General features: G+C 43.4%; 1 pseudogene; it reads right to left on the reverse strand.

Moving 5' to 3' along the window:
• Positions 1-2,596: 2,596 nt before the first annotated feature.
• LOC138651788 (oocyte zinc finger protein XlCOF22-like) overlaps positions 2,597-12,925 on the reverse strand; it is an 80,415-nt pseudogene continuing 70,086 nt past the window's right edge.

Here is a 12,925-nt window from a genome sequence, read left to right on the forward strand (position 1 = left end):
TTTCCTTTAGAAGTGCAGGGGTTCATATGCTCAGCTGAGAGCTCTTGGAAGCTTTCCTACATTAAGCTCTCAGCTGTTAACTGATAGCCACTCCCATCTCCTATATAATCTTGGCCCTGGCTAGCACTCATTGTCAGAACAAGCTTATGCTGCATGGTTTAGAGATGGTGGTTTGTTGTTTGAGAAGGCGTTTGGTGGATTTATCCGAGACTGTGGCGTGGTTTAAGTTGTGTGCTAATCCTCTCCTTCTACTTTGGTTTTAAGCCATCCTCCACTCCCCACTGTTTACCTCTGCTGTTTGTGTGAGCATATTTGTATGATTAGTATTTTCCTTTATATGTTTGTATTAGCTTGTTAGTCTGGTTGATGAATTACTGTACACTATCACTCCCCTCTTCCCTGGGTGGGGGGAGGGTACAAACTGGGGGCAGATTCAAGTGCTAAGGCAAGGTACATGGTCCCGGCGTCTTCTCCATCAGAAGTATACTTCTGGGAAACAGGGCGAGATAGGGTGCCATTAGCATTAGGGAAAGGGAAGGAACCCCTGGTCTCGGAATACCCGACAACTGAGTCATTATAGTGTTTAGAGAGGTTTTAGTTATTTGATATGGTTGCTAAGTTTCCTCTGAATAAATATCATAAAATTGGCACAACACAATGTGAAGATCTGAGGTTGTGGGTTGTAAGAATCACCCAGTCAGGTTAACGATGCAGCAAGCTTTATTTCTTCCATCCACGGTTATACAGCAAATCCAGGTAGATGGCCAAAATACAATGTCCTCAGTCCACAAGTACTCAACCCCGATCGGTAGTTCCACTGCCCAGTACCAGGTGATACCCACTCTGTCTCCCAACTTTTGGTTGGCCCAAAGCTTTTGGTATCTCCCGCTGGTATAGTGTGTAGACACAGCCTATATTCCTCCAGATGACGGATATCACAACCGTAGCAAGTAGCACCCCACCAGTCAACAACCGATCCCCAAACTCCATAGGCCATCCATCCATACGCTCCAGGACCTCAGCGATAGATGTTTGCCCCTTGACATCACTCCAACAATTCCTTGACTATACATGTGGCTTCTGTTCCTCTCTCTAGGATCAGCCCCCTGAATGGACAGAAGTGTTAAGATTGCATGTGAGACATGTGTGGTGACAGCTCTCCTGGGTTTACTATCCTCATTCACACAATGGGTGTAGCAGCTGGTAGAACAATAGCTTGAGTCTCCTGAGATACAGATGAGATAAATAAATGATTGCTTTAAGCCCCCGTCACACACAGCGAGATCGCTAGCGAGATCGCTGAGTTTTGTGACGCAACAGCGATCTCAGTAGCGATCTCGCTATGTGTGACACGTACCAGCGATCAGGCCCCTGCTGTGAGATCGCTGGTCGTGTCGGAATGGCCTGGGCCATTTTTTGATCGTTGAGGTCCCGCTGACATCGCTGAATCGGCGTGTGTGACGCCGATTCAGCGATGTCTTCGCTGGTAACCAGGGTAAACATCGGGTAACTAAGCGCAGGGCCGCGCTTAGTAACCCGATGTTTACCCTGGTTACCATCCTAAAAGTAAAAAAAAACAAACACTACATACTTACCTATCGCTGTCTGTCCTCGGCGCTCAGCTTCTCTGGTCTGGCTGTGAGCGCCGGTCAGCCGGAAAGCAGAGCAGTGACGTCACCGCTCTGCTTTCTGGCCACTGTGCTCACAGCCAGACCAGAGAAGCACAGCGCCGAGGACAGACAGCGATAGGTAAGTATGTAGCAGTTGTTTTTTTTTTACTTTAACGATGGTAACCAGGGTAAACATCGGGTTACTAAGCGCGACCCTGCGCTTAGTTACCCGATGTTTACCCTGGTTACCTGGGACCTCGGGATCGTTGGTCGCTGGAGAGCTGTCTGTGTGACAGCTCTCCAGCGACCAAACAGCGACGCTGCAGCGATCCGGATCGTTGTCGGTATCGCTGCAGCGTCGCTATGTGTGACGGGGCCTTTACAGTAAAGGTACCTTCAGACTGAGCAACTTTTGAACGATAACGATAGCGATTCGTCATGTTGCAGCGTCCTGGATAGCGATCTCGTTGTGTTTGACACGCAACAGCGATCAGGATCCTGCTGTGACATCGCTGGTCGGAGCTAGAAGGCCAGAACTTTATTTTGTCGCTGGATCACCCGTTGTCATCGCTGGATCGGCATGTGTGATGCCGATCCAGCGATGTGTTCACTTGTAACCAGGGTAAACATCGGGTTACTAAGCGCAGGGCCGCGCTTAGTAACCCGATATTTACCCTGTTTACCATTGTAAAAGTAAAAAAAAAAACCAGTACATACTCACATTCCGGTGTCTGTCACGTCCCCCGCCGTCAGTTTCCCGCACTGACTGTGAGCGCCGGCCGTAAAGCACAGCGGTGACGTCACCGCTGTGCTGTGCTTTACGGCCGGCACTGACACAGTCAGTGCGGGAAGCTGACGGCGGGGATGTGACAGACACCGGAATGTGAGTATGTAGTGTTTTTTTTTTTTACATTTACAATGGTAACCAGGGTAAACATCGGGTTACTAAGCGCGGCCCTGCGCTTAGTAACCCGATATTTACCCTGGTTACCTGGGGACTTCGGCATCGTTGGTCGCTGGAGAGCTGTCTGTGTGACAGCTCTCCAGCGACCACACAACGACTTACCAACGATCACGGCCAGGTCGTATCGCTGGTCGTGATCGTTGGAAAGTTGCTTTGTGTGAAGGTACCTTAACCTGTAGCAATCTTCTGTCTTGCCTTATATTTACCAGCATGTCTTCCTCTCCTTAGGGTATGTGCACACGTTCAGGTTTTTTCACGTTTTTTTCACAATAAAAACTCATTAAAAACGCATACATTATGCATCCTATCATTTAGAATGCATTCTGCATGTTTTGTGCACATGATGCATTTCTTTCCGCGAAAAAAACGCATCGCGGTAAAAAAAGCAGCATGTTCATTAATTTTGCGGATTTTCTGCGTTTTTCCTGTTATTCTATGCATTTAGGAAAAAACACACAAAAAACGCACCAAAAATGCGTCAAAAACACATGAAAAAACGCAAAAAAAACCCATGCAGATTTCTGGCAGAAATGTCTGGTTTTTGTCAGGAAAATTTCTGCAAGAAATCCTGACGTGTGCACATACCTTTAGCGTATGTGCACACGATGCGGATTTTGCTGCAGATCCGCAGCAGTTTCCCATGAGTTTACAGTACAATGTAAACCTATGGGAAACCAAAAATGCTGTGCCCATGCTGCGGAAAAAAATGCGCGGAAACGCATTTTATTTTCCGCAGCATGTCAATTCTTTGTGCGGAATCCGCAGCGTTTTTACACATGCTCCAATAGAAAACTGCAGATGTAAAACCGCAGAGGAATCTGCAATAAAAATGTGATATATCCGCAGTAAAAACCGCAGCGGTTTTGCACTGCGGATTTATCAAATCCGCTGCGGAAAAATCCGCAGAGGAGCTTTCTACGTGTGCACATACCCTTACTGTCACTGAATGGAAACATTGATTCCTGAGGTTGAACTGACAAGCAAGCAAATCTCTAATAAAACATAACAATAAGATTGACATAACTGGTGCTCTGTGCTGAAAAAGTCTGCATCCCTTAAAGCCGCGGATTCCACTCTATGTGCATTGGTCCAATCGTCTTTTGCTCCTTACACAAAATATTCTGCATCTTTATATTTGCAAAAACAATAATGTTTTATGCATTAATTATATGTAGCAGTAAAAGGAAAACTTTTATATCCTAGGAACAAGTGAGAACTAAAAACTTTCATTGTCAGATTTGAATTCAGGAGATCAAAATAATTAAGAGATGGCTCATTTCATAACTGAACCTGACAACTTTTGAAAATATGTATAACAGTGTTACATGATCTGAAAGGTTCATAAGCTAGTCGGGTTCTTTAGCTGCACATTCAGGACGTGCAGCCTCTGTGAAGGTCCCAGTACCTTCCTCTCCTGCTCTGCACCAATTAGGCTACTTTCACACTAGCGTCGGCCCGTTGCAGTGCATCGGGCCGAAGTAGCGATGCATCCTGTGACAACGCAGCACAACGGGGGCAGCGGATGCAGTTTTACAACGCATCCGTTGCCCCATTGTGAGTTGCGGGGAGGAGGGGGCGGAGTTCCGGCCGCGCATGCATGAAAAAACATTACATGGAACATTTTTTTGTTCAGACGGTCCGCCACAACACGACGCAACCGTCGCACGATGGTTGCGACGTGTGGCAATGCGTCGCTAATGTTAGTCTATGGGGAAAAACGCATCCTGCAGACAACTTTGCAGGATGCGTTTTTTCTCCAAAACGACACATTGCGACGTGCGTCGTACAACGCTAGTGTGAAAGTAGCCTTAATTACATAAATGTGGGGCTGCAGGAAAGAGCAGTTTTCTCAATGATCAGGAAGGACACAGTCTTATTGTTTTCCTCTGTAACAGGAAGCTGCCTCCAGTGTATAAGATGCAATCACTTATTAGCAAGATTTTTATATTGCTAAAAGTGTGTCTTTCCAAGTAAAACATTTCCACCATAAAGAATATTAAAAAAGGTTTCTCCTCTGTGTGACTGCTCTGGTGACTAAGAAGAGATGATTTCTTCACAAAACATTTTCCATTAAAATGGCTTCACCTCTGTGTGAGTTCTCTGATGTGTAACAAGAGTTGATTTCTTTGAAAAACATTTTCCACATTCTGAACATGAAAAAAGCTTCTCCCGTGTGTGAATTCTTTGGTGCTTTAAAAAATTTGATTTCAGTGCAATACATTTTCCACATTCTGAACATGAAAAAGGCTTCTCACCAGTGTGAATTCTCTGGTGACCAACAAGATATGATTTCTGAACAAAACATTTTCCACATTCGGAACATGAAAAAGGCTTCTCCCCAGTGTGAATTCTCTGGTGACTAACAAGTTCTGATCTCTGGTTAAAACATTTCCCACATTCTAAACATGAAAAAGGCTTCTCCCCTGTGTGGGTTCTCTGGTGTACCACAGCACAGGATTTCCAACTAAAACATTTCCCACATTCTAAACATGAAAAAGGCTTCTCCCCTGTGTGAGTTCTTTGGTGCATAACAAAACTCCATTTCTGTCTAAAGCATTTTCCACATTCTGAACATGAAAATGGTTTCTCCCCTGTGTGAATTCTCTGATGTTTGAGAAGACCTGATTTCTCCGTAAAACATTTTCCACATTCTGAACATGAAAATGGCTTCTCCCCAATGTGAGTTCTCTGATGTGTGGTAAGACTTGATTTCTTTGTAAAATGTTTCCCACATTCGGAACATAAAAATGGCTTCTTCCCAAGGTGATTTCTCTGATGAGTGGTAAGACTTGATTTCTTTGTAAAACTTTTCCCACATTCTGAACATAAAAATGGTTTCTCCTCAATGTGAGCTTTCTGATGTGTGATAAGACTTGATTTCTTTGCAAGACTTTTCCCACATTCTGAACATGAAAATGGCTTTGCCTCAATGTGAGTTTTCTGATGTGTGATAAGACTTGATTTCTTTGTAAACCGTTTCCCACATTCTGAACATAAAAATGGCTTCTCCCCTGTGTGAGTTCTCTGATGTGTGTTAAGACTTGATTTCCTTGTAAAACTTTTCCCACATTCTGAGCATTCTGGCTTTTTTCCTTTAGGAGCAATTTGTTTTTTAATGCCTATTTTGTGGCTTTGATTTTCCTTAGTAGTTGGTAATGAATCAGAAGACATGACCTGTTTCAAAGGATCAGATGACAGATCTTTGCTGTGAAGGGATGATGGTATATCTGTAGTAATGGCATTCACTTCAATTGTATCTTGCGGAATCTCAAGATCATCTGATTTAAAAAATGAAGATGTCTGCTGTCTTTCTAATCTCCTGGTACCGTAATCTGCCAAGAATAAAACCAAATATTATTTTTGAATAAAATATCCATGAATTTTATATTTTAACATTTGTACTTACCAAAAATGGTAAGTTATGTAAAAATACTGAATTATTCACCAAGACAATGATAGTCTAAAAGAAAACCTCATAGGATGTTTATTTTGACTCCCAAATATGGAATGAAAAGTCACAAAACAATTACCGGTAAGTAGGCGAAAATAATACCAATAAAAACTTCTACTCATCTAGCAAAAAACAAACCCCCACTCAGGTCTGTCATCTGTCAGTGGGAATACAGAGGGTGTCTACATTATTTGTGGTACAAAACCTCTAGAAAAGAAGCATGGCTTCCATAAACCAATCCAGCAATATCCACTCTCTCAAAGTCAAATCTCCCCCTCATTTTTGAGCCTTGCAGTGTGCTCAAACCACACTTAGCTTCCATGTATTTAGCATTACTATAGTGAGGATAACCCACTTAAATTTACAAAATTGCAATTTTCACTCTCCAAAATCCATTGCGTGATAATTTGCGGAAAGTGCCTGTGGAGTCAAAATAGTCACTATTCCTATGAATTAATTCACTGATATAATTTTCAAAATGGAGTAACTTTATGGGGATTTCTACTGCTCTGGTTTTCTGTTATTTTGTCATATTAGGACTTCTGCAGAGGATGTGTCCCATCTTCTCTGGGATCAGCTCCTGTGACATCTGTTTTTATCACCAGGATTTATTTATTCTGCAGGCAGCGCTGATAATGGAGGACATGTCGGAACCAGAAGCTCTGGGTGGCACAGGCTCTGCCTAGCCACGAAGGCTACGTTCACATTAGCGTTACGCTAATGTGCGTCGCTGTTGCGTCGGCGACGCAGCGGCGACGCGCCCCTATGTTTAACATAGGGGACGCGTGCGTTTTTTTGTTAGCGTTTTTCGACACGTGCGTCGTTTCCGACGCTAGCGTCGGACGCAAGAAAATGCAACAAGTTGCATTTTTCGTGCGTCCGATTTTCGTCAAAAAACGACGCACGCGTCGCAAAACGCCGCGTTTTTACGCGCGTTTTTTGTGCGTCGTGCCGCCGACGCACCGGCGCGCAACGCTAATGTGAACGTAGCCTAAGAATAGGGTGCCTGGGACCGGTAGCACCATCCAGCCTTGCAATTTAGGTGAGCGTGATGTCCAGCTGAAGTAATCTGCTCCCTGCTTCAGACAATTGGAGCTCGAAGCATATTGCCAGAAGCTTTCAGATACAGCCTGGTTCTCCTCTGGTTCTGTCCTCTCTGCTCAGCTCCCAGCTTGTGTATTTGTTTCCTGTGGTGACCCCGGCAAGTGTACTGACTACTTTTGTGTCTTCTGATTATGTATTTTCTTTGCCCTCCTGGTTCTGACCTGTCTACCTGGTTATGCATGTTGCCATCTCACACCACAGAACAGCAGGTAACACCGTGACCCCAGCCTAGGCGTCTCTGTGTAAGTCTAGATCCATATAAAGGGTTTAAAGAGTGATGAGCAAGACAATCCCTGGGATCTGGAAAACGGAGTAGACAGAGCTAAGCCTTTTTGTGGTGGCCATCTTTTGAGCTGCCAAGTGACCATGAACAGTCCCCCCAATACATTATGTCTGCACATTATTCCAGGAAGTTCTGCATTTAAATAGCTGAATGGCTACTATCAGAATATTTTAATCTAGAAAGGGTAACTAGACAAGTGTGTCCCCTGTCCCCGATGCTCTTTGCCCTACCAATAGAGCCTATTGTTCTTAAAATCAAATCAGGCAATACCCTATGGTAGAAAGAATCACAACAATTTAATCAATTTGGGGGTCTTAAAATAAACTGCAACAATTCCTCAGTTATGCTGCTTACTGAGAATATACACTGCTCAAAAAAATAAAGGGGACACTAAAATCCCACATCCTAGATATCACTGTATGAAATATTCAAGTTGTAAATCTCTATTCATTATATAGTGTAATGCGTTGAGAACAGTAAAACCTAAATATGATCAATGTAAATCACAACTAATATCCCATGGAGGTCTTGAGTTTGTTATGATGCTCAAAATCAAAGTGGAAAATCAAAATGCAGGCTGATCCAACTTCAGTGGAAATGCCTCAAGACAAGGAAATGATACTCAGTAGTGTGGGTGGCCTCGAAATGCCTGTATGACCTCCCTACAACGCCTGGGCATGCTCCTGATGAGTGTTGGTGGATGGAGCAAGACATGATGTCCAAGATGTGTTCAATCGGATTCAGGTCTGGGGAACGGGTGGGCCAGTCCATAGCTTCAAAGCCTTCATCTTGCAGGAAGCGAGAATCATTCTTGCGAAACGCGCGTCGGGGAGAGTGGTCGCCTACAGGTCTGAGCTCTAACATCATGGGTAATTAACCTTTTATTTACAATGCGTACAGATGCAATGCTTTAATACACTCTTTGTGTGACATTTTGCCCTTAACATAGAGCCAGATGGGAGTAACTCTTCCCATAATCTGGCATATATTTGAAATACGAGCACCTTTTCTATTTTCATACTCCTTTATATATTTAATTAACGGTAAAATGTCCGAAATGTGCTATACTTCTCAGCCCTGATTAGCGATCACGTTTGCGCTGTCTGTTGTGAATTCTGTGGCAGAGCTCCCTTTTGTGGTCACAAGTGGTACTTTGGCTGATTCTCTCTGTGAGCTTCCGTTGGTGGAGGAAAGTGGTACTGCGGCTTCTGAGTTTCCTCCTCAGGTAATGTGGTGAAGTCGTTAGGTGCTGCTCTATTTGACTCCACCTGGTGCTTTGATCCTGGCTTCCAGTCAATGTTCTAGTATTGGACCTGTTTCCTCCTGGATCGTTCCTGTGGCCTGCTGCTCTGCATAGCTAAGTTCCGCTTTTGCTTTTTGTTTTCTGTTTTTTTTCTGTCCAGCTTGCTTATTTGTTTTCTCGTGCTTGCTGGAAGCTCTGGGACGCAGAGGGTGTACCTCCGTGCTGTTAGTTCGGTACGGAGGGTTTTTTTGCCCCCTTTGCGTGGTTTTTGTAGGGTTTTGTGTTGACCGCAAAGTTACCTTTCCTATCCTCGCTCTGTTCAGAAAGTCGGGCCTCACTTTGCTAAATCTATTTCATCTCTACGTTTGTCTTTTCATCTTAACTCACAGTCATTATATGTGGGGGCTGCCTTTTCCTTTGGGGTATTTCTCTGAGGCAAGGTAGGCTTATTTTCTATCTTCAGGCTAGCTAGTTTCTCAGGCTGTGCCGAGTTGCATAGGGAGCGTTAGGCGCAATCCACGGCTGCCTCTAGTTGTGTTGGAGAGGATTAGGGATTGCGGTCAGCAGAGTTTCCACGTCTCAGAGCTCGTTCTATGTTTTTGGGTTATTGTCAGGTCACTGTATGTGCTCTGACTCCTATGTCCATTATGGTACTGAATTACTAGATCATGACAGCTGTCACCTAATGGGATCACACAGTTTCTCCATACTGATGACAAATTGTTCTATTTGTATATATATATATTGTTATTGTTTTGCTAATATTTTATATTTAATAAAAGATATACTTTTTATACAAAAAAACTCAATCTCCTAGTTTTCATATTTATCTAGTTTGTATATTCACTAAAAAAAGAGAAAAATACACCATTTTTTTTTCTTTTATTATATTGTGCTGGTTTCCTTTTATATCTTGCAGGAACTGCTGACACACTCCAGGCACATGAGGTCTGGCATTGTCCTGCATTAGGAGGAACTCAGGGCCAACCACACCAGCATATGGTCTCACAAGCGGTCTGAGGATCTCATCTCGGTACCTAATGGCAGTCAGACTACCTCTGGCGAGCACATGGAGGGCTGTGCGGCCCTCCAAAGAAATGCCACCCCACACTATTACTGCCCCACTTCCAAACGGTCATGCTGAAGGATGTTGCAGGCAACAGATTGCTCTCCACGGAGTCTACAGACTCTGTCACATCTGTCACATGTGCTCAGTGTGAACCTCCTTTCATCTGTGAAGAGCACATGGCGCCAGTGGCGAATTTGCCAATCCTGGTGTTCTGTGGCAAGTGCCAAGTGTCCGACATGGTGTTGGGTAGTGAGCACAACCCCATCTGTGGACGTCGGGCACTCAGACCATCCTCATAGAGTCGGTTTCTAACCAATTGTGCAGAAACATGCACATTTGTGGCCTGCTGGAGGTCATTTTGCAGGGCTCTGGCAGTATACCTCCTCGCACAAAGGCTGAGGTAGCGGCCCTGCTGCTGGATTATTGCCCTCCTACGGCCCCCTCCACGTCTCCTGATGTACTGGCTTGTCTCCTGGTAGAGCCTCCAGACTCTGGACACTACGCTGACAGACACAGCAAATCTTCTTGCCACAGTTTACATTGATGTGCCATCCTGGATGAGCTACACTACCTGAGCCACTTGTGTGGGTGGTAGAGTCTGTCTCATGCTACCACGAGTGTGAAAGCACAACGAACATTCAAAAGTGACAAAAAAATCAGCCAAAAGGCATTGGGACAGATGTGGTCTGTGGTCCTCACATGCAGAACCACTCCTTTATTGAGTGTGTCTTGATAATTGCCAATAATTTCCATCTGTTGCCTATTCCATTTGCACAACAGCATGTGAAATTGATTGTCAATCATTGTTGCTTCCTAAGTGGACAGTTTGATTTCACAGAAGTTTGATTTACTTGGAGTTATATTCTGTTGTTTAAGTGTTCCCTTTATTTTTTTGAGCAGTGTACCTTGACCCTAGGAACATGGTTTACAAGTAGTCAACACATTTAAATATCTTGGTATAATTATTAATAAAAGCCTAATTATAGATTTGATAGATAATGTATACCCTCTCACTGAGGTAATTTAAAAAAATGAGAAATGGTCCCAACTCCTTTCTGTAGCAGGACAAATTAGTTTTCTTAAAATGACTTCTCCCAAAGTTTCTCAATATATTGGAACACTCATCAATTAAGATCCCCAAGATATTCTTTAAGAGAATGCACAGTATGATGGTATCCTTCATATGGAGCTCATCAAGGCTTAAAATTAGTATTCGAGCCCGACAGAGACCTAAGTGCCAGGGCGGACATGCAGTACCTGATTTATTTTTATATTATCTAGCTGGCCAGCTGTACCATTTAAAAAGTAGGTTGAGGGATGATAAATCGTCTAATGCGGAGGCTCATATTTTGCAACTTTTAAATAGGATTTAGATATGGGAAATATTGGAGGGATCCTATAAACCACCACAGGGATTACTATTTGTGCATAAACTTGAGATACAGATCTGGAAGGAAAGTAAATTAATTTTGAAATTCACTGACCAAGTGGGTGAGACTCCGTTATGTGACAACCCTGAGTTTCCACATCTTAAGATATTACAGGATCTTATATCTTGGAAGCAATATGGAATAACAACAAATAGTCAAGGTATTTGAAAATGAAGTATTGTTCTCATTTGACCAAATACATACAAAATATGGGATAGGGATTTTTATAAATTTCTGCAAATGAGACATGCTATTACGCACCAGATCCCACATCCCAGAATGCGGATATCAAGATACATGCTAATAGGTGTACTTACTCCCAGGGCCCTACGGGTGTAATTCCCACACTATATACTTTTGTGCTGAATTCAAAAATTGCATCCACATCCTTTGGAAGACAAATGGCGACAATTGATACCCCCATTTACTGAAGAGCAAAGGAGTGATGCTTTAGAAGCCCACAGAATGGTATCTATCACCTGTTGCCAATAATAAATTAATACAATTATATATTTTGCATCAATCTTTACCTAATCCCATCCAAACTAGATAAGTTTGATAGATTATCCTCGGATGGTTGTCATAGATGTGGAAAATGGGGCGTGGATTTTTGAGCATCTTATCTGGAACTGTACAGTGATGAGACATTGGAATGAAGTGGTTTCTACATTATCAAGAATAATTGGGTACCGCTTGATTGTGTGCTGAGACTGTGTGTTGGGAATTTTGGATGGGGGAATTTGGTCACATTATGACATAATTCTCATTTGTGAGACTCTGCTCCTTGCCAGGAAAGCAATAGCATGGAGAAGGATGGGGGGAAGGGCATCTTCCGTTAATCAATGGAAAAAAATAGTAAATATAATACTGTATGAGAATATAGTGTATAGGAATAGAGGATGTCCCCAAAAATTCCATAGAATCTGGGAGAAGTGGTGTGATTCACCTCTGACGCACTTATCTCCCAATGTTTTAGCTTTTTCAATTTCACATTATGTACCCTGGTAGGTTTCAGGTTTTCAACAGGATGAGATACGATTCCTGATACAAAAGAACCTATGAGGGTGTTGCCATTTCTAGCCTCTAAATCATTAAGTTCTTAAGTTTGCAAATTGCTTTTTGTTCTAACAATTGGATGAGAGCATTGTTCTAATTGTGTAAAATACAGTTGTGCTCAAAAGTTCACATACCCCAGCAGAATTTTTGCTTTCTTGTCATTCATATTCTCTGAAAAATGGCCAACACCAAAACTTGGTTGGGTGAAGCCATGTATTGTCAAACTACTGTGTTTTCTCTTTTTAAATCATAATGACAACCCAAAACATCCAAATGATCCTGATCAAAAGTTCACATCCCCTGGTAATTTTGGCCTGATAACTGCCAGGCATCGGGATTTTCTCACTACGTGGGATAGATCCCAAGAATTGCCTGGTGCTGTGGTCTCTCATTCTGGTCCAGCCTCTGTGGGTGCTGCTCCGCACAGACATCGGTCCCAGTGTCTTGCTCAGTCTGATGGTATTCGTTTGGTTACTACTGGCTTTCCAGTCAAACCTATGGTAACCAGCGATAGGCAGGCGCAGCCTGATGCTCGGGAGTCTAAGTCCAGAGATCACCCTATTGAGCACTTCTGTGATGTGGCATCTGCTCATTGGTTGTCAGACAGTTGCTGCACCGACGAGGTGGCAGTTCTGGATTCGACCACGAGTGACGTCACGACTGACTGGGTGTGAGTGTTTGGGGTGGAGCCTTGTGTATAAAAGACCCCCAGCGG

This window comes from Ranitomeya imitator, chromosome 10, assembly GCF_032444005.1.
Source record: "Ranitomeya imitator isolate aRanImi1 chromosome 10, aRanImi1.pri, whole genome shotgun sequence".
In the NCBI taxonomy this organism is placed as follows: domain Eukaryota; kingdom Metazoa; phylum Chordata; class Amphibia; order Anura; family Dendrobatidae; genus Ranitomeya; species Ranitomeya imitator.